Source organism: Arachis stenosperma, chromosome 6 (genome assembly GCF_014773155.1).
Source record: "Arachis stenosperma cultivar V10309 chromosome 6, arast.V10309.gnm1.PFL2, whole genome shotgun sequence".
Taxonomy (NCBI): domain Eukaryota; kingdom Viridiplantae; phylum Streptophyta; class Magnoliopsida; order Fabales; family Fabaceae; genus Arachis; species Arachis stenosperma.
The window spans coordinates 129,793,584-129,812,681 of NC_080382.1; positions in this window are offsets into that span (position 1 = coordinate 129,793,584).

Consider the following 19,098-nt stretch of genomic DNA (forward strand, 5'->3'; position numbering starts at 1 on the left):
AAAATTATTGAGTTAGCATTTCAATAGATTTTGATACTTTCATTTTGGGTGTTTTCAAGTATAAAACTATCCTGTTTGTTATCACTTTTATCCTTTTGATTTACCTATTTCTATTTATATATTGTTTAGTTCGCCAACTTATACATTATATTGTAAAACTATATTAATTTCTCATTTTATTATTTCTCAAATTAATATAATATTCCCTTTTTTGTTTTTTTTTTTAAGGAAGGAATTTTTTTTCATTTCAAATTTTTGGCATTGGACCTAGAGTTTCTTTCTTCCAATAATATTTTTTGAAAGTACAGAATTTTTCAATGAGTAAGCAACTTCCTCAAATAATTCTGTTAGCTGTGTATTATCATGGATACTAGTAAATGTGTTTTCTATTTTTCCTTTTAAGAGTTATTCTCCCATTTTATATCAAGAAGTATGACTGAATCATATTATAGACTCCCTTAATTTATTTAATTGTTAATTATTAACTTTTTTTGGTGGTCTGACTTTATTTTATGATTTTTTTGTCGTTCTATTATTTCATTAAATTAGAAATTGATAAGAGTTAGATTTCAAAGCCACGAGTTGGTGCAGAATATAGGAACGGTTTGACCAGATTCTTAGATTTTGCATTTGCCAATGCATCATCCAACGGGATGATACGTTTTCCATGTCTGAAGTGTGGGTTCGGCCTTTTACAAAATAGAGAGGATGTGTTCGATCATTTGTTGATAAACCCTTTCCCGTCTAATTACATATTTTGGATCCATCACAGTGAGAGATGCGTGGTAGAGAGCTCTAGTGACGGACATGAAGATCAAACCGAAAGAAATTTCAATGCACTGATGCTTGTTATGGTCCACAAGGCATTCAACTTCTCATGACTTCATGGCGACAAAGAAGACTCAAAGAATGAACATGCTGGCACCACTGCGGATGAGTTGCCTTACTTATACAATGAACCTAGTCACGAGACCCGCAATTTCATGACCTGCTCGATGATGAGGAGCATGAGCTATACCCAAGAAGTTCAAAATTCTCTAATCTGTCATTCCTGGTAAGGCTTTATCATATAAAGTCCATGTGCGGAATGAGCAATAAGGCCTTCGGAATGATATTGGAGTTGGTCACGGACGCCTTTGAGCATGCACGAATTCCTAGCACTGTGCACGATGCCAAGAAAGTCATAAGAAAGCTCGGTCTCGCGTACAAGAAGATAGATACATGTCCAGACGACTGCATGCTATACCAGGGCAACGACCAAGAGCTTACCAAATACAAACGGTGTGGGACATCGAGATGGAAGCATAAGACTAAGAAGAAATCTAGGGTGAGGATCAAAATGGTTGTTAAGAAGAACGGGAAACCGCAAGCGGCGAAGATTCTTCGTTACTTTCCCTTTATTCCACGATTGCAACGGTTATACATGTCTAGTAAGATAGCCGTTAACATGCTGTGGTATAAGAGAGGTCCTAACTCTGATGGTATGTATAGGCATCCAAGGGACATCGAGGCATGGAAGTCATTTGACTGATGATATCTCGACTTCTCCGGTGATCTGCGCAGTGTTCACCTAGCCTTAGCTAGCAATGGCTTTAACCCTTTTGGAAACATGAGCTCAATTTGGCCGTGGTTCTTATCCCGTATAACCTACCTCCTGGATTTGCATGATACCCACTTCGTTTGTCCTCTTTATGATTATTGCTGGTCCTAAAATACTTGAAAATGACATAGATGTTTACCTAGAGCCCTTGATCAATGAGTTGAAGCAGTTATGGGTTAGTGTTGAAACTTAAGATGCAGTTGAGAAAAAAATCTTCAAGATATATGATGGGTTGATGTGGACAATAAGTGATTTTCCAATCTTGGACAACTTATCTGGGTGGAATACATACACTGGAAGAGCATGTCCTGTGTGCAATTTGGATGCTGAAACTAACCGGCTCACACACAGTCAAAAATGGTGTTTCATGGGCCATCATCACTTTCTGAATCATGAGCACAAATATAGAAAAGACTGGTACTCCTTTGATAGAAAGATAGAGGATAGAAGTCCACCTGTCAAATTCTCTGGTGGAGACATTGTTCGGCAATTAGAGGGTGTGCATGTCTAACTTGGCAAGGTGCAATTGGTTACGGGAAAAAGGACCCACGACAGCAAACTGCCGTGCAAGACGAGTCTCCTTGGAAGAAGAGGAGTATATTCTTTGAGCTGCCATATTGGGAGAACAATGGATTGCGTCACAATCTTGATGTCATGCACATAGAGAAGAATGTGTGCGACAACATAATTTTCACCATACTAAACGAGAAAGGTAAGTCTAAAGACCACATTAAAGCTCAAAGAAACCTCCATTCGATGGGAGTCAAGCATGATTTGTGGCCACGAGAAGACGGAAAGTACCCATCTGCCATCTTTACTATGACCAATCCACAAAAGGAGCTCTTTCTAAGGATTATCAAGAACGTGGTCTTTCCAGATAGATACTCTAGCAACATTTTCCGGTGTGTTGACTTAGGACAGTGCAAGTTGTCGGGCTTGAAAAGCCACGACTGTCATATTCTAATGAAATATCTACTGCCAATTTCGTTAAGAAATGCATTGTCTGCCCCGGTATCTTCTGTCCTAGCAGATTTATCATCCTTTTTTCGCCAATTATGCAGCAAATCCATAGACCCTCAACAACTTCCTCTCCTTCAGGATCACATGGTTCATACTCTGTGCCGCATGAAAATGATTTTCCCTCCTTCTTTCTTCACAGTCATAGTTCACTTGATAGTGCATCTAGTCGAGGAGGTGCGTCTCAGTGTCCCAGTGCATTATAGGTGGATGTACCCAATTGAAAGGTAATCATAAAAAAATTTGTGTTTATGTTTTTAATTTCGGCAAATGACACGTGTTATATCTTCAAAGATACCTATGTCATCTCAAGCAGTACGTGCATAACAGATCACAGCCAGAGGGCTCAATTGCAGAGGAAACTTATCTGAAGAGATTCTCGTATTTTGTTAAAGGTACCTATATAATGTCGAAAGTAGGATTAATCGACCAATGCGTGTTGACGATCGACTGTGTGATCTTATGCCTGATGAACGTGCAACCATGTACCCAGAGGTTGGAAAGGCTGTCGAGGCTGCTTCTTTTTACACTCTCACACCAACTGAAAAATTCCAAGCTCATCGTCACGTTTTGGTCAATTGCCCGGCCGTGGAAAAAATTCTTAGAGTAAGTGCTTTTGAAATTATGGACTTCAAATGATCTAATATAGTTGGAGATCCTGACCAAAAATTGTTGTGAGCTATCCAGTGATTTTAGGGCCATCACAAAGAGAATGTTACGAAGTAAGACAAGGTCCCAGTCTCATACAGACAGTGTTGTACATAGAGAATTTCCTGAATGGTTCAAGTGTGAGGTGAATCCTGTTATCATTACTCCATTTCGTATTCAAATGGTGTCCTGTCGTTTGTATCCCAAGCTGATAAAACACGTAATTGTTCCCGGCCGGGTTCCATTGGGAAGCATCATGCACCCGAACGAATTGCAATGGCTTGCATGTGGGCCCAATGTTCAAGCTAGCTGCTTTACATCTTACAACATAAATGGATTTAAGTTTAGAACTCTATCGAGAGAGGAAGGGTTGAAAATCCAAAATAGCGAAGTTTATGTCACTTCTAACACTAGGAGTTATGCAAGCAAGCGCGACAGTAATGTTGCTGTTGGTAGCGTTGAAGAACTGAAGATTGATGGTTTAGAAGTTATAATAAATTCTCGTTGCAAGTATAGTTTCTAAACCAAGCAATCAACCTTTCTTACAAACGTGTGGTTGTCACAAGTAACAAACCCAATAAAATTTATAAACCGAAGTATTCAAACCTCGGGTCGTCTTCTCAAGGAATTGCAGGGAGGTGTGTTTTAAAATTGGTTATGAAAAATAGTGTTTTGGGTTTTGAAAGGGGTTTTGAGTAAGAGAAATGGGTTGCAGAAATTAATAAATTAATAACGAAGAAATCTCTTGGCAAGGTATGAAAACTGGAAGTCCTATCCTAGTTATCCTTATCAATGGTGATGAGAATTATACTTTCGCTCCCACTAAGTCAACCTCTAACTATGAAGGTCAGTTAAGTGGACAAATTAATTTAACACCTAAAGTCCTAGTCAACTCCTTAGGAAAGACTAGAGTTATAGGAAATTAAATCAATCAGCAAAGATATTAATTATCAATCACGATGAGTTTGACAACTCAAGAGTTACCAATTAATCAACTAAAGCCAATAGTAAATAATCTAAATTATAAATAGGGAAAAACAATCATGATATCTGAAATACCTCAAATTATATTGAATGGAGATGTCAATTCTAGCATGGAAAAGTTCATAAGCGAATTGGGCAACATAAATCAAATACAAATAAAAGCTTCAGAGTAAACAAAAATATAAGAGAAACATAAATTATTGAACCTGGTACGAAGAAGCAATCCTAATGACTAAAAGAAATCCTAATCCTAAAACCTAAGAGAGAGGAGAGAACCTCTCTCTCTAAAAACTACATCTAAAACCTAAAATTGTGAGTAATGATTGAATGATTGAATGAATGTTCTGATTCTACTCCACTCCCAGCCTCTAATATGTGTTTTTGGGCCAAAAACTGGGTTGAAATGCGGCCCAGAATCTGTGCCAGCAACTTCTGAAATTCTGCAGATCACGCACGTCACGCGGCCGCGTCGTCCACGCGATCGCGTCACTCAGCATTTTTCGTACCACGCGTGCGCATCGTCCACGCATTTGCGTCGTTCGTGCAGCTTCCAATCTGCACGGTCGCGTCAGGTACGCAAACGCGTCACTCTGATTTCTTCCATTTCGCGCGGTCGCGTGAGCCATGCAACCGCGTGACTTCTCGCTGGTCATCTCCTCAATTCCTTGTGTTCCTTCCATTTTTGCACGTTTCCTCTTCATTCCATATTCTATCCTTGCCCTATGAAGCCTGAAACACTTAACACACAGATCACGGCAACGAATGGTACGAAGGAAAATAGAAATATACAACTAAAAGGTCTTTAAGAAGCAAGTTTTCAATCATAGAATATTTTTAGGAAGGAATTGTAAATACATGCAAATTATTTGAATAAGTGGGCGAAGACTTGATAAACCCACACAATTAAATATAATATGAATCATAAAATAGTGGTTTATCAAGCGTCTTGTATTACGGAAAAATAGTCAACATCATTAAGTTAAATTATAGCGGCCAATTCACAGTCTTCTTGTTTAGATGTATTTGGCAAACACCACCTCTGGGAAAGGCATAAAACAAGACTCCTTAGGACACACAATGGTCAACTTCTCTCATCCAATTCATACCGATGCTCGAGAAGATGACGAATCGTATATTCTTGTATCCGAGACTCTCCTTGTATACTACATGGATGATGCAGTTAATCAAGAATGGAGTGTAGTAGTCCATGTGAACCCAAGGGATATGTTTGACATAGGTGAAGACATAGGACAATGTTGCTTCGAACTTTTCCCCCAACTGATTTTGACTGGGTTGTCTAAGTTTGACGTCAAAGGTTTGTCGTTGAGAAGGGATGACGATTTAGAAGAACCCACCACTGATGCCATTGATGCTTGCGAAGAGGATGCCGATTAGGGGGTGTATTTAGTTACCAATTTAGGACATGTGTAATATTATTCTATTAATTAGAAACTAGCATATAATAGAAATTAGAACATGGATACACTTGATGTATATTACTCCTTATCTACAATTGATTCACCTGGATCATATGATTTTAAAAACATATTTTGTCTTAAAGTTATTTAATTTGTAATTTTTTAGTATATTGTAATTGAAGTTATATATTGATTAACATGATCGGACTTACCAGAAAAATTGGAAGAGAAGGGCCTCTTTCTTTGTGGCTCTAGCGTCTTGTTTTGCAAGGTGATGGAAGAGGCCTTCCCGTTCTCTTTGCTGGAGCATGCAACATCATTCGCAAGAGACCTGTGGTTCAACACATTGCCAGTTCAGTCATGGCTAGATGCATTCTCAGCACACAGGCACATAGGTGATGCTATTACTATAGCGCATGGAAAAAGTAGGATGGTACGATGTCATATGTCTACTCGCAAAAAGGATCTTTAATTATATTTCAACCTGCCATAGTCAATCCAGTGGTTTTATTATCCTGTAACTAAAAGACATTTTCCTAAGGCCTTACATATTTAAGACTCTGAACATTGTGGGGATTGCTTCAATTCTGAACATTATTTTAGGTTTGGCTTTTTGTTCTCCTTTCTAAGCTTGGACATGACGTTGTTGTTGTGTTGGACATTATTCATAGGATAGGATATCTCCAATAAAATATTAGAAGAAGAATTAGTATGAGTAGTCATACCAGTGTTTTCTAATTCACCCTTATTTTCTGCTCTAGAACCCAAATTGGTGGCAATTTTTTCATTATTCTGTTTTTCTGATCATCTTGGGCACTCAATTTTGAAAAACTATCAAAAAGACAAGCAGGCAGAGATTTTTTCTTCGGTTGAGCTGGAATAGAACCATCCCGAGGTTGATTAGGATTGAAGGAAGCTCTCTTTTCAGTTAAACGCCTACCAACTTGATCTGCCTTAAGCCATTCACCAACTCTATCTTTCTTGATATTGTTTTGAGCAGAATCATCAATAAAAAATTGGCAATTCTTAGATTCATGCCCCAATTTTGCACAATAAGTACAAAACACACATAGGTGTTCATAGCGTACTCCTATTTTCAGCATTTTCTGATTAGGATCAAGCAATTTCAGTGTATTCCTTACTCTTTTATCACTGTTCAGTTCCACTTTAGCCTTTACTATGCATGTATCTTTGCGTTTAACTTCAAATAGAGCAACATCTTCAATTTGACCATGTCTTCCATCCAATTTTCGGCCAACCTCAAGCATTTGTATTGTTCAGACAATCCCCAAAATTGTGCCCATACAGAAAAAGAAGAGATGTGATTATCCTCCATGTTTATTGATTGCTTCCATCTACAAACGTGAAGAACAAAACTCTTGAATAACCAAGGCGAACCCCTATCAATTCGAGTTACATCAGAGTCATTCTCAAAGAAAAATTGAAATTGGTTCTTGGATTTTTTGACTACTCTAACTCCTTTTGGTTTATTCCATATTGCATAAAGAGCTCCTTCCATGGTACCTACAGAAAAGATCCGATCTGAGAAAATTCTTTCAGACAGGCTCCGTGTACAGGCTTGAATTCCTGCAGAAATATCTTCATGCTAAAACGATCAAATCATCCTCCTGATCACTGTCAATTTAGGAGTTTTGAGTCTCTAATTTGTTTCTCATGATGTTGAGAAAATCAGAGTTAGTATTTGATGATTCGAGAGAGAAAAAAGATATATAGAATGAGTGAATCAGAAAACGGAGTGAATTAAAAGAGAAATCCAACGTATGAATGAATTGGGAAAGGAAATGAAAATTAGGGATCCAAGTGGGGGTGAATTAGAAACAGAAAAAAATTAAGAAAAGAAAATAAAAGAATATGAAAAAGACTTTGACTAAGAAAAGACAAAAAAATGTGTAACCATGGACGCGGCGCAGTAAAATCCTAGCAGAGCGTGGACAAACCCATGAGACGCTATATGAGGAGTACGTGCATGACGGACCTTTATTCTCTTAGTTTATTATGATTATGATATTAATTAATAATTGATTTGTATTAACAAAAAATTATATGTAGAAGAAAATATTTATCTTTTATTATTTATTATATAGGTTAGTTGCAATTAATATTGATCAGTTTTTTAATTTAAAAATTATAAGTTTGATATTATATACTAATAAATTATGGACTTCAAATGATAATAAAAAAATTTATGTTACTGGTTGTTAATTAGTTATTATGCAATATATCATTACCTATCACCCTTTTTTTAATGAACAATGCTAGGGAACCAAAAGGGTATTAGCAAAAAATCAGCCAAATAGTTTTGGGTGAATCCAAAATCTCTACAAATTAATATATATGGATATTTTTTCTGCTAAGTATCAGAATATTTCTTTTTCATACTAAATGGATGTTCTTTTATATATTTTTCGAATTTTTTTGTATTACAAATGTGAATGCCGCTATTTCTTTAAGAATTTCATAATTTTTTTTAAATTATATATATTTAATTATTTTTGCTAAAATATAACTAGATATTTCTTTTGTTAAATATTAGGATTTTTTTCATATTAAATGAATATTTTTTTATATTTTTGTAATTGTTCAAGGACTCCTTTTGACTAAGATCAAATGTGTAGTTTGCAGTCTCTTTAATCATCAACTACAAATGTGAAACGTGGCTGTTATCCCTTTAATGAATGTGGTAAAGTTAATGTTTAATATTGTTGCTGGTGTAGTGGTGTGCGCCTAGTATAGCTTTTGTGTGCCAGCTGGCACTTGGAGAACCTGGGGTCGCTCACCTTCTTGCACTCCTCCTCCTCCATTCCAATCTTGATGAGATCGTCCGCCTGGTGGACGTTGGTGTCATAGGCCACGTGGTACGACTCCAAGTCGGGAATCCTCTGCTGGACTTGGTCGATCCAGGCCTTGTCCTCCTCCAGGATCACGGTGCACCCGCCGTAGTTGAAGGACGTCCACATGAGGCTGTCATGGCCCAGGCCGAACAAGTTCAACTCCAACTGCAACGGTGGCTCCAGTAACACATTTGGTTCATGAAAGGGAAGCGGTTCTTGTCGATAGTGGCGAATACGACGAGCCAGATGTCGGTGATAGAAGAGGAGTGAGTCGCGATGGAGAGGCGGAGAGGGCCTGACGGTGAGAGAGAGGGGTCTGTGTGTGTGATTGTTGGAGGTGGATAGGTTAATGTGAGAGAGAGAAAGGAAGGTTTTTATAGGTTTTAATTAGGTTTACTTAATTAATATAAATTAATGTGATTTTGTTTAGTTTTTGGCTAGTAACCTCTTAATTCCATATACTTTTTCTTTTTTATATAATTTGAAAGGAATTAAAAACATACCATTTTTTTAATTTAGAACAAATGCTATTTTTTTAACTGAAAATCAAATATTGATTATTAATAGTATATATAATTCAGCAAATAATAATAATAATAATAATAATAATAATAATAATAATAATAGTAGTAGTAGTAGAAGAAGAAGATAATATAGATCAGGAAAAAAAAATCCAAAGATGCTTTGATTATCAATAAAAAAACTTTTCGTCCTCTAGTTGTACGAAAGTGTTATATGTATTTATATCGAGACTAATATATTAACTTCTTGACAAATGGAGTCTGATATAAATTGAGATTTTTTTTATAATTTGTTGCATAAAAAAATTCTTTTTCAATAATTAAACTCACATTTATTTATATATATAAAGTTAAAGGAACAAATTGTGTATATTATTACTTTACTAATGATATATATATTATGAAGTTATTTTTTTATTTTAAATTTAAATCGTATCGTATTTTAATTTTAAAAAAATAATTAAAATCTTATCTAGATTTAAAATTTAATTTTAAAATTTATTGCAAAATAACTAATAATCTTTTACAAAGATTAAAATACCTGTTAGTGTATGACCCATAATAAGTTCAACATTAAGTGAATTGTGAATTAATCAACATAAATTTATAATTAAGTTTGGCATTTAACAACACTCTTTTTTTAGAGAAATAATCATTCATATATATGTTTTTATTAGTTTAAATTTTATAGAAAAGTAATATATGACATGGTACCACTAGAATTTAATCCTTAGCTTGTTGACCCTAAAAAAGGAATTTAGCATAAGACTATTAACAAGAGAGAAAAAAAACTAACCAAATTTTTCACAAACCCAAAAGATCAAGCTCTTGCACGAGGAGTATATTAGAAATATAATAACTATTTATGAATCTCTTCTTATATATTAATTTAAGTTGTTAAGAGAAGTAGTATTATGACATTTTCAACAACTTAATACTATGAATTAATATATTTTTATTAATCAATATTAAAGAATAATTATAATTCACTCCGTTTTTATAGTTAGTGATAAACTCTTAAAATATGGTTTAATAATAGTCAAATTTTAATTTGTTACTATTATTATAATAAAATATAAATAACATAAGAAACACATTTCTTTATTCATTTAATTTTGTTGATGGCTAAAATTTTATTTAATCACGTTATTAGAATTATAAAATTCAAATTTTTTATCGAAAGTTGATATTTTTTAGTGATTAATTGTTAATTTTAAAAGTATTAAAAAATTCAAATAAAAATATTAATATAAGACAGGAAAGTATTAAAATAATAAAAAATTTAATCAATTGGATATTAATAAATTACAGAAGTACTACACGGTTTATTCACTTTTCATACAAAATTGAATTTAAATAGTGTATTGATTTGATATTTCACATGTATCAAACTATTAGGTGCAAAAGCTTGTCTAATAGTCATAGGCATTATATTATTCATCAAAGAAATAATGAGGACCAGAATAAAACATTTAATTAGTATATAATAGAGTGAGTGACATCTGTATAAAACAAAAAAACTGCAAGACAAACAAGAGTGGCGTTGTTAAGAATCATTTTCATTATTTATTCCAATAATGAATAGATAATATTACAGAATATAAGCAAACTATATTTAATTGTGTTACGTGTGGTACGCATATGCATTAATGCATGCACTTGGGTAATCATTGTCATTATTTTTAGTATGATCGTATATTTAATTTCCGATACGCAATTCACAGCCTTAGTTTTCTTGGGTATTGGTGTGGATATAGGTTTCAGGTTATTATTATATATAAATATAATTAATATGTACACACATTGAATTGACCAATTCAGTCTCAGCTTTGATTCCTCTATATTATATATATATCACTCGATGCAAAGTAATAAGATAGGATTTCTCATTTTTTACTTTTTATTAATAGCTTTCTTGCTGGATCTCAATTTCAGTTAATTTTATATGTAACTGTTGAAATAGAATAAAAATTATAAAAGGTTGAAGTGTACGTGTACTATTATTTTTTGATTATTTGTATTAGTTTTATATAACTGTTATTTTTTATTTTCTATGGTATCTCTTAGTTTGACATATTAAAGACTAATTTATTATAGATTTAAATTTTATTTAAAAATCTGCTGCTAATCAATAAGTTATTGAATTTATTTTTTTAAATTGTTATTATATAAATCCTGAATTAGTTTTATTTAAATTATCAAGCTTATTATTATATAGATTATTTTAATAAAATATAAAAGTAAGCTTTAAATATTAAATTTAAAAAATAACATGTGAGACATGTACAAAATAATCATTCATTCTTAAGGGTCTTGAGTTTTTTCTGTATGTAATAAATTATGAAAGAAAAATTATTATTATTCTAAGAAAAAGTATAGACTATAGAGATCAACTTTAATTGGTTAATATTAATTAAATTTTTGTTATAAAAATATGTTTTTAACCTTCATTTTCTTTTGAAGATTTAAGTATTAGAACTAGAATTCAGGATTTACTATTTATGATTTAAGACTTAAATTTCAAGATTTAGTATTTAAAATAAAAAAGTAATTAGATTAATTGATACTAACAAAAAAAAATGGATTATCTAATTGCACTTTATTTTTAGGCTGGGTTCATATATTTACTTACGATTAACTTTTCTTTCTTTTCATTGTTTTTTTTTTTTTTTTCGTTGGAGAGGCCAGGGGAGGTAATGGGGAAATTAAAGGAGTCTTTTAACTTATAATTTATAAATTGAAAACTTTGGATATATTTGATTAGGAGTAAAACTAGGATGAAATTTTGCATGAATAAATTAATATAAAAGTAAATTTATACATAAAAATGTATACTTCATTTTTAATTTTTTATCCCCAACAAAATTTATCCGGATTAAAAAATTATAGTGGTTTTAGGATGACATGTATATGTGTTTTATTTTTTGGACACGGACATTTATATGTGTTATACAAAGGAAACAAAAAGTAACAGAAGTTTCATTATAACTAAACTGTTATATTTCCTATGACCAAAAAAAAGAACAATTATTTCGAAGTCCAAAACTTCTACAAAGATGTCCGATTAGATTTTTGAAGCAAATGGGCTTATTCTTGTTACAACATAATTTTGTATTATTTTAAAAACATAAAAAATGGGAAAAAGAATGACATTTCGTGAGAGCCACTGTAAGCCCACTAACATTAGTATTACCCTCGTCCTATGATTCTATGATGCACGGAGGGACCTTTACATTGCTTCTTTTTTTTTTTTTTTTGTGACCTTTACTTTGCTAGAATAAAATAAATACAAAGACAAAAAACTAAACAAATATCGACCAAAAAAAAAACTAAACAAATAAAATAAAATAAAATAACTATTATCTTGAACGAATACTTTGTTGCTTAGTCTAGTGAGCAATAGAATTATGATGCACAATAATTGAAGAAAGAAACCTATAAAAATATGTATTGAAAAATTCAGGAAATGTAAAATATGATGGTCACACTTTTTTTCACTTCGAATCCAGAAAAATGAGACTCCTCACTCTCAAGTTGTTATTCTTTTTTACTGTCACTCTCTTCTACCTATTACAATATAACCCCTTCTTGAATATTCAAATCCTAATTAACTCATTTGGCTTTTTTTTACAATGCTTCCCCTTTACTTTTCCATATGGTAGTCCTTCATTCAATTGGGGGCCTTTCTCACTTCATTGCCAACTAGGCCTGCTTCCTTAGAAGATTTTTTAGGTTCTGCAATCTCTTCAATTAGGCTGGTTTGTGCGGCTGAGCTTGGAGGGCTTGCCCTCAAGGTCCAACTCTGAAAACATATGCAACAGCTGGTCGAAGTCCACCTAAGTTGTCTCTTCCCAATCCACGAGGACCTGTTCCACTTGTTTCGCATCTCTCGAGACAGAGTGCCTCCCTAAAATCGCTGTAGGTGCAGGTTGAAATGCCGCAGGTGCTGCAGCCAGCACCGGGGTCGCAGCCGGCAGTTCTCCATGAAACTCCTTTAGCATGGAGATATGGAAGACGGGGTGAATCGTGCTGCCAACAGGAAGCTCGAGGCGGTATACCACCTTTTCAACACGGTGCAGAATATGGTAAGGGCCAAAGAAGCATCTGTCGAGCTTTGGGTGCTTCCTATGAAAAAGGGATATTTGACGATAAGGATTCAACTTGAGCAAAACCCAATTTCCTTCTTTGAATTCCTTATCACAACGATGTCGGTTTGCTTGTTTCTTCATGCGGGTTCTTGCTTGGTGCAAGTAGAAATCCAGCTCATCATTCAATATCTCACGGGTCCTCAAAAAGAGATTGACTTCTAGCACAGGAGAAGCGCCAGGGTAGTAGCCCGGGAGTAAGTTCATGACAAAAGGGTGCAATGCCTCATGGCGGTGTCATCTATATTGCAGAGTGAAATGAGCTATTATAGCAAAATTCAGCTCAGGGAAGAAAGGCAACCCATTGTTGTCATTGCGAATGAGAGAAAGCACGTAGGTATTGCTCAAGGAAATGATTAGTAACTTCAGTCTGGCCGTCACTCTACGGATGGTACGCCGTACTGTAACGTAATTGGGTGCCGCTAAACTCGAAGAGACTGCGCCAGAAGCGACTGAGGGAGAGGGGGTCTTGATAAAAAACAATGATAGAGGGAAATTTGTGTAACTTAACCACTGATGCAATAAAGACTTTCGCCACTGAACTCGCAGTGAAGCCGGCTCTCAGGGGTTCAAAATGAGCAGTTTTACTGAAGCAATCAACCACTACCATAATAGCAGTAATTGAGTAATAAAGTCCATTGAAAGTTCTATCCATGGTCCACAGGGCACAGGTAAAGGATTGAGGAGTTCTTGAGATTTGGAAGTCATGTATTTGGTAGATTGGCATGTGTTGCATTGCTGAACAAATTTTTATATATCCCTACGTAGTTCTAGCCAAAAAAATAAATCTCCAACAGCCTTATAAGCCTTAAGTATCCCAGGATACCCAGCCATAGGTGTCGCATGAAATTCAATAAGTAGTTGGATACGAAGTCCCTCAAAATCCGGCACCCATATCTTTCCTTTATACATAAGCAACCCTTCTTGCAATAGATACTCAAGAGGAAACGCTCCCTTCCTATTTTGCTCAATCAGTAACTGAGTGTCAGGGTATTTTCTCGTAGCCCGTAAGAGTGATGGGGTCAATAAGAAATTGACAATACAGAAGGCTTAAAGGCAGGCCTCAGAGGGGTCTTCACCATGTCTTGATAAAGCATCATTAGCTAAGTTTGTCTTGCCAGATCGATAGACTACCTCAAAGTCGAATTCCAATAACTTTGTAAGGTAATACTACTGTTCTGGTGTAAGAACCACTTGGTTCATGAGTTCACATAGACCCTCATGATCGGTCTTAATGCAGAACCAAAACCCCAACAAGTAGTGCCACCACTTGGCCACTACCTGGGTAATAGCATAAAGCTCTCGAATATAAGCTGAAGCAACTGACAAGCATTGGTTAAGATTTTTGCTAAAGTAAGCTATAGGGCAGCGAGGTGTGCATACTTAGCCACAAAGCGACGATAATACCCTGTGAGGCCAAGGAACCCACGCAGCTGTCTCAGGTTGTAAGGGCTGGGCCAATCGACGATGGAAGCAATCTTAAAATTATCCACCTGAACTCCAAATTTGGTCACCACATGCCCCAAATACTCAACCTGTTGCTGAAAAAAACACATTTGAAGAGCTTGGCAATGAAGTGATGTTGCTGCAACACAGCAAGGGCTGTCTTAAGGTGATGGAAGTACTCTTCTTTGGACTTGCTGTAAATTAGAATATCATCGAAAAATACAGCGATGAACTTCCGGAGGTAAGGGCCAAAGACTTTGTTCATAGTGGCTTGGAAGGTGGAGAGAACATTGGTGAGACCAAAAGGCATAACAACAAACTCGTAATGTCCCAAATGAGTCCGAAAAAGCCTTCTTTGGAATGTCACTATCCAGCACTCGAATTTGGTGATACCCCGAACGCAAGTCTATTTTAGAAAAATATTCTGCACCACACAACTCATCAAGGATTTCATCGATGGTGGGGTTTGAAAACTTGTCTTTTATTGTAATGGCATTGAGAGCACGATAATCAACACAAAAGCGCCAGCTTCGATCCTTCTTCCGTACTAGCAACACCGGACAATAGAAGGCACTGTGACTCTCCTGAATGATCCTAGCTTGTAGCATCTCTGCCACTAGTTTCTCAATCTCCTCCTGCTGGTAATGGGGGTAACGATAAGGGTGAACATTCACCGGATCAGCACCCAGTTGCAAATGTATTTGATGTTGGATATCCCGTGGTGGAAGTAACCGATTAGGTTCTCGAAACATCTCTTGGTATTCCTGCAGTAATTGTAGCACCTTCTCATCTTGTTTGGTGGTTCTAAAGCAGGGTCAGCTGGTTTAAACACTCATAAGTAGAGGAAGAAAGCAATCACATCAGCTGTCACCATCTTATTAAGGGCCCTGTTTCCAATTGCCCCGGGTTGGAGCAATCGCTCACCCTGAAGCTTAACATGGACATCCCAAACCTTAAATTCCATGGTCAAGTTCAAATAATTCATAGTGACGTCGCCTAACTGCATCAGCCACTATGCCCCCCAAGACTACGTCAGCCTTTTTGATGTCAAGTATGAAGGTCTCAAGGCAGAACTCGAAGCCTTGCATCTAGAGAGGAACGGCATTCCATTTAGAAATGCGTCCAATATATTCCCCATTGTCCACATAGACATTCAACTGAGATACCGGAGTGATGGGTAAGCCTAACGTTGTGGCGGTCGAGGCCTTCATGAAGTTGTGGGTGCTGCCTCCATCCACGAGTACCATTATGGGTCACCCTTCGCATGTCGCCGCAATTCTGATTGTCTCTGAATGATACACGCCAACCATGTCATTGAAGCTTATCTCTATTACCCCCTCTTCAGTTGGCATGGCTATCGGGTTCAACGGTTCCCTGTCAAGCTCCTCACCCGGTCCCCCACGCAGAAGCTCTTCCATTTCTTCCCCGCCCACGAGTAAAAGGTATGTTGATTTGCATTTATGTCCTACTGAATATTTCTCATCACAATAATAACAAAGGCCCTTATCACGTCGTTGCTTGATCTCTGTAACTGAGAGTCAGCGGTGAGTGTTTCTGCCACTGCTCCATGAGTTTGAATGGATGCCTTCTCTGGCATTATGACCGTGGGTGATGCATTTGACGTGGAAAAACTCACCAACAGGGTCCGAGCTGAACTAAATTGAGTAGGGAAGTTACCGGCTGGGTGCGACCTCCATGCGGTCTCAAGCTAAGTTGAGTAGCTTGAAATTTTTGCTCATGGAGTTTGGCTAATGAAATCGCTTCCACATACGCCTTTGGTTTTGCCAACATCAACTCACACTTTAAAGCATCCGTGAGTCTCTCCATGAAGAGAGAAATAAGCCAGTCTTCTCCGAGTCCAGTGACCTGGTTCCAGAGCTCCTCAAAGTGGTGTTGATAATCGGCCTCGAGGAACCCTTCCTAATTGTAGTTGATGCCATTGTTGACGCACCACCGATACCAGGTGTAAGCTGGACCCGTGAGGTGGAATGATAGCATCCGCACCCACCATGCCTCCAGAACTGTGTACAATTCAAAATACTCCCTAGCACGGAAGATCCACTCTTCGACCCTAACTCCAACAAACATGGGAAGCTCAGGTCGTGCTCCATTCGACCATCGCAATTGGCAAGTCTCCCCAATCGACTCAACTGGCTTGTAATTTTTTGATGGTTCTGGGGTTGATTTCTTCAGTTTCAAGGTTTCTTGAAGCATCCGCTCAATGTTCTTCATGGTGGTCTCTATGGTCCCTAGTCTTCTCTGTGTGTCGCTGATCTAAGTTAGGGTTTCGATCTGACCTCTCTAAAGAGCGGCGATTTCGAATCGGTTTTGGTTGCAAGCATCTTCTAAGCAAAAAAATTGGAGTTCCTGGTTCCATCATAGAATCTCTCAACGAGAACATCAAAAATGTTAGCTCAGCAATAGAATTATAATGCACAATAATTAAAGAAGAAACTTATGAAAATATGTATTGAAAAATTCAGCAAATACAAAATATGATGGTTACACTTTTCCTCACTTTAAATCCAGAAAAATGGGACTCCTTACTCTCAAGTTGTTAGTCTTCTCTACCCATTACAATATAATCCCTTGAATATTCAGATCCTAACTAACTCTTTTAGCTTTTTTTACAATGCTTCTCCTTTACTTCTCCATATGATAGTACTTCATTCAATTGGGGGTCTTTCTCACTCTCTTGCCAAGTGGGCCTACTTCCTTAGTAGATCTTTCAGATTCTGCGATCTCTTCAATTGGACTGATTTGTGAGACTAAGCTTAAAGGACTTGTATCAATTACACCAGACTAAGCTACATAGTAAAATCTATATACAACTTATTATAACAAACAACTAATTCAAATTAATAAATTCAACTTAACTTGTAACTCAAGTTAATTTGGCTCACACTTAAAATATCTAGGTATAGTAACTAATTTTAGTTAGCATCAATAGCAAAATAACTAACTTTAGACACTCAGTTATACTTCAATTTACCTAGTTTATTTCTATTAGCTGAATTTTACCTTCCACGGTTTAAAAAAAAATTAGATAAAAGCACATACTAAATACATATATATTCATTCATGTATTTCGGTCTAACATCTTAAATTCTAAATTTTTTCATTACAGTTAATCATGGTAAAAATATTATACCACTACAAAAAAAATAAAATATTTGTAGCAAAAATTTTATAATAAATTTAAAATTATTACAAAAATTATTTTTTTAACAAAAATTTGTGATTATTACATAATAATATTTTGTAATAATAATATAATTTGTTGTAAAACATTTTGTTATTTTGTAATGACTTGATTTTTTTGTTATAAATTATATTGACTTTTGTAACGAACTGGTGTTTTGTTATAAAATTTTATAATATTTTATAACAAAAGATGAAGTTATTGCAAAAGTTTAAAATATTTTATAACAAAATATCTATTCATTTCAAAAACTTTAATTACTTTGTAACAAAAAATTAATTTGTCACAAAATTTAATATTATTTATAACAAATTTTTTGTTTGTCACAAAATACAAAAATTTTTGTAACTAAAAAAAATTATTTTAAAATGTTAAGGCTTATTGCCTTTTTGCATGTATTTCTTCATCCATGAAGTAGTAAGAACAAATAATGGAGTATATAAACAGTACAGCAAGCATATGATGGAAGCTACATTGTCTCCTAAGTACAAGAGAAAGAATATAAATGATTAAATTATATGTCTCTACTCTCAACTTGCATTGTAATTTCAACTCCGAATTTCGTTCTCAACAAGGGAACCGGGGAGCAAAGAACATGGTTTTTCAGCGTTAATAATTCACATGTTATCTTCATCAAGAAAATTAAAATTAAAAAAATGCGTCATTTAATTTGTCATTTCTTTTCTTTACAAGTTTATAATATATATGATCAAATATCAAATATATTTAATTTAAAGGTGTTGCATCATTCTCCACTCCTTTGATGTGATATCTATATATGAAGAGGTGAAACAAGGAAATAATACGTATTTTTAGTGTTTCTTTATTAGGTAGCAAGTAGCCTTCTCACAATAATAATTTCTCTAATCTTTCAAGGCAAAAAACATATTTTTTCATGTCAAAAGCACACCTGTCTCCTAAACAAACAAAAATAAAAAATAAAAACAACCTAGCTAGGTCGAAAGGTATTCAAATGCTATGTACTATCTTTATAGTATAGGGAAAACATGATGTAATAGTAAAAAAAAAAGAATTATAAATGTGAATTGAGTGATATATTTTAATATTATAATTTTTAGTATTTTTTAAAATTATAAAAAAAATTAAAATTGAAAATCTGATTTTAAAATTTTTATTTTTTAATTTTTTAAAAACAGAAATCAAATTATCTATTTATTTATCTCATTTTTTTTACTTTTTGAAACAAAAATAAAAAAGTTTTATTATTTTTATACCCTAAATCAAATGGTACCATATTTAAGATT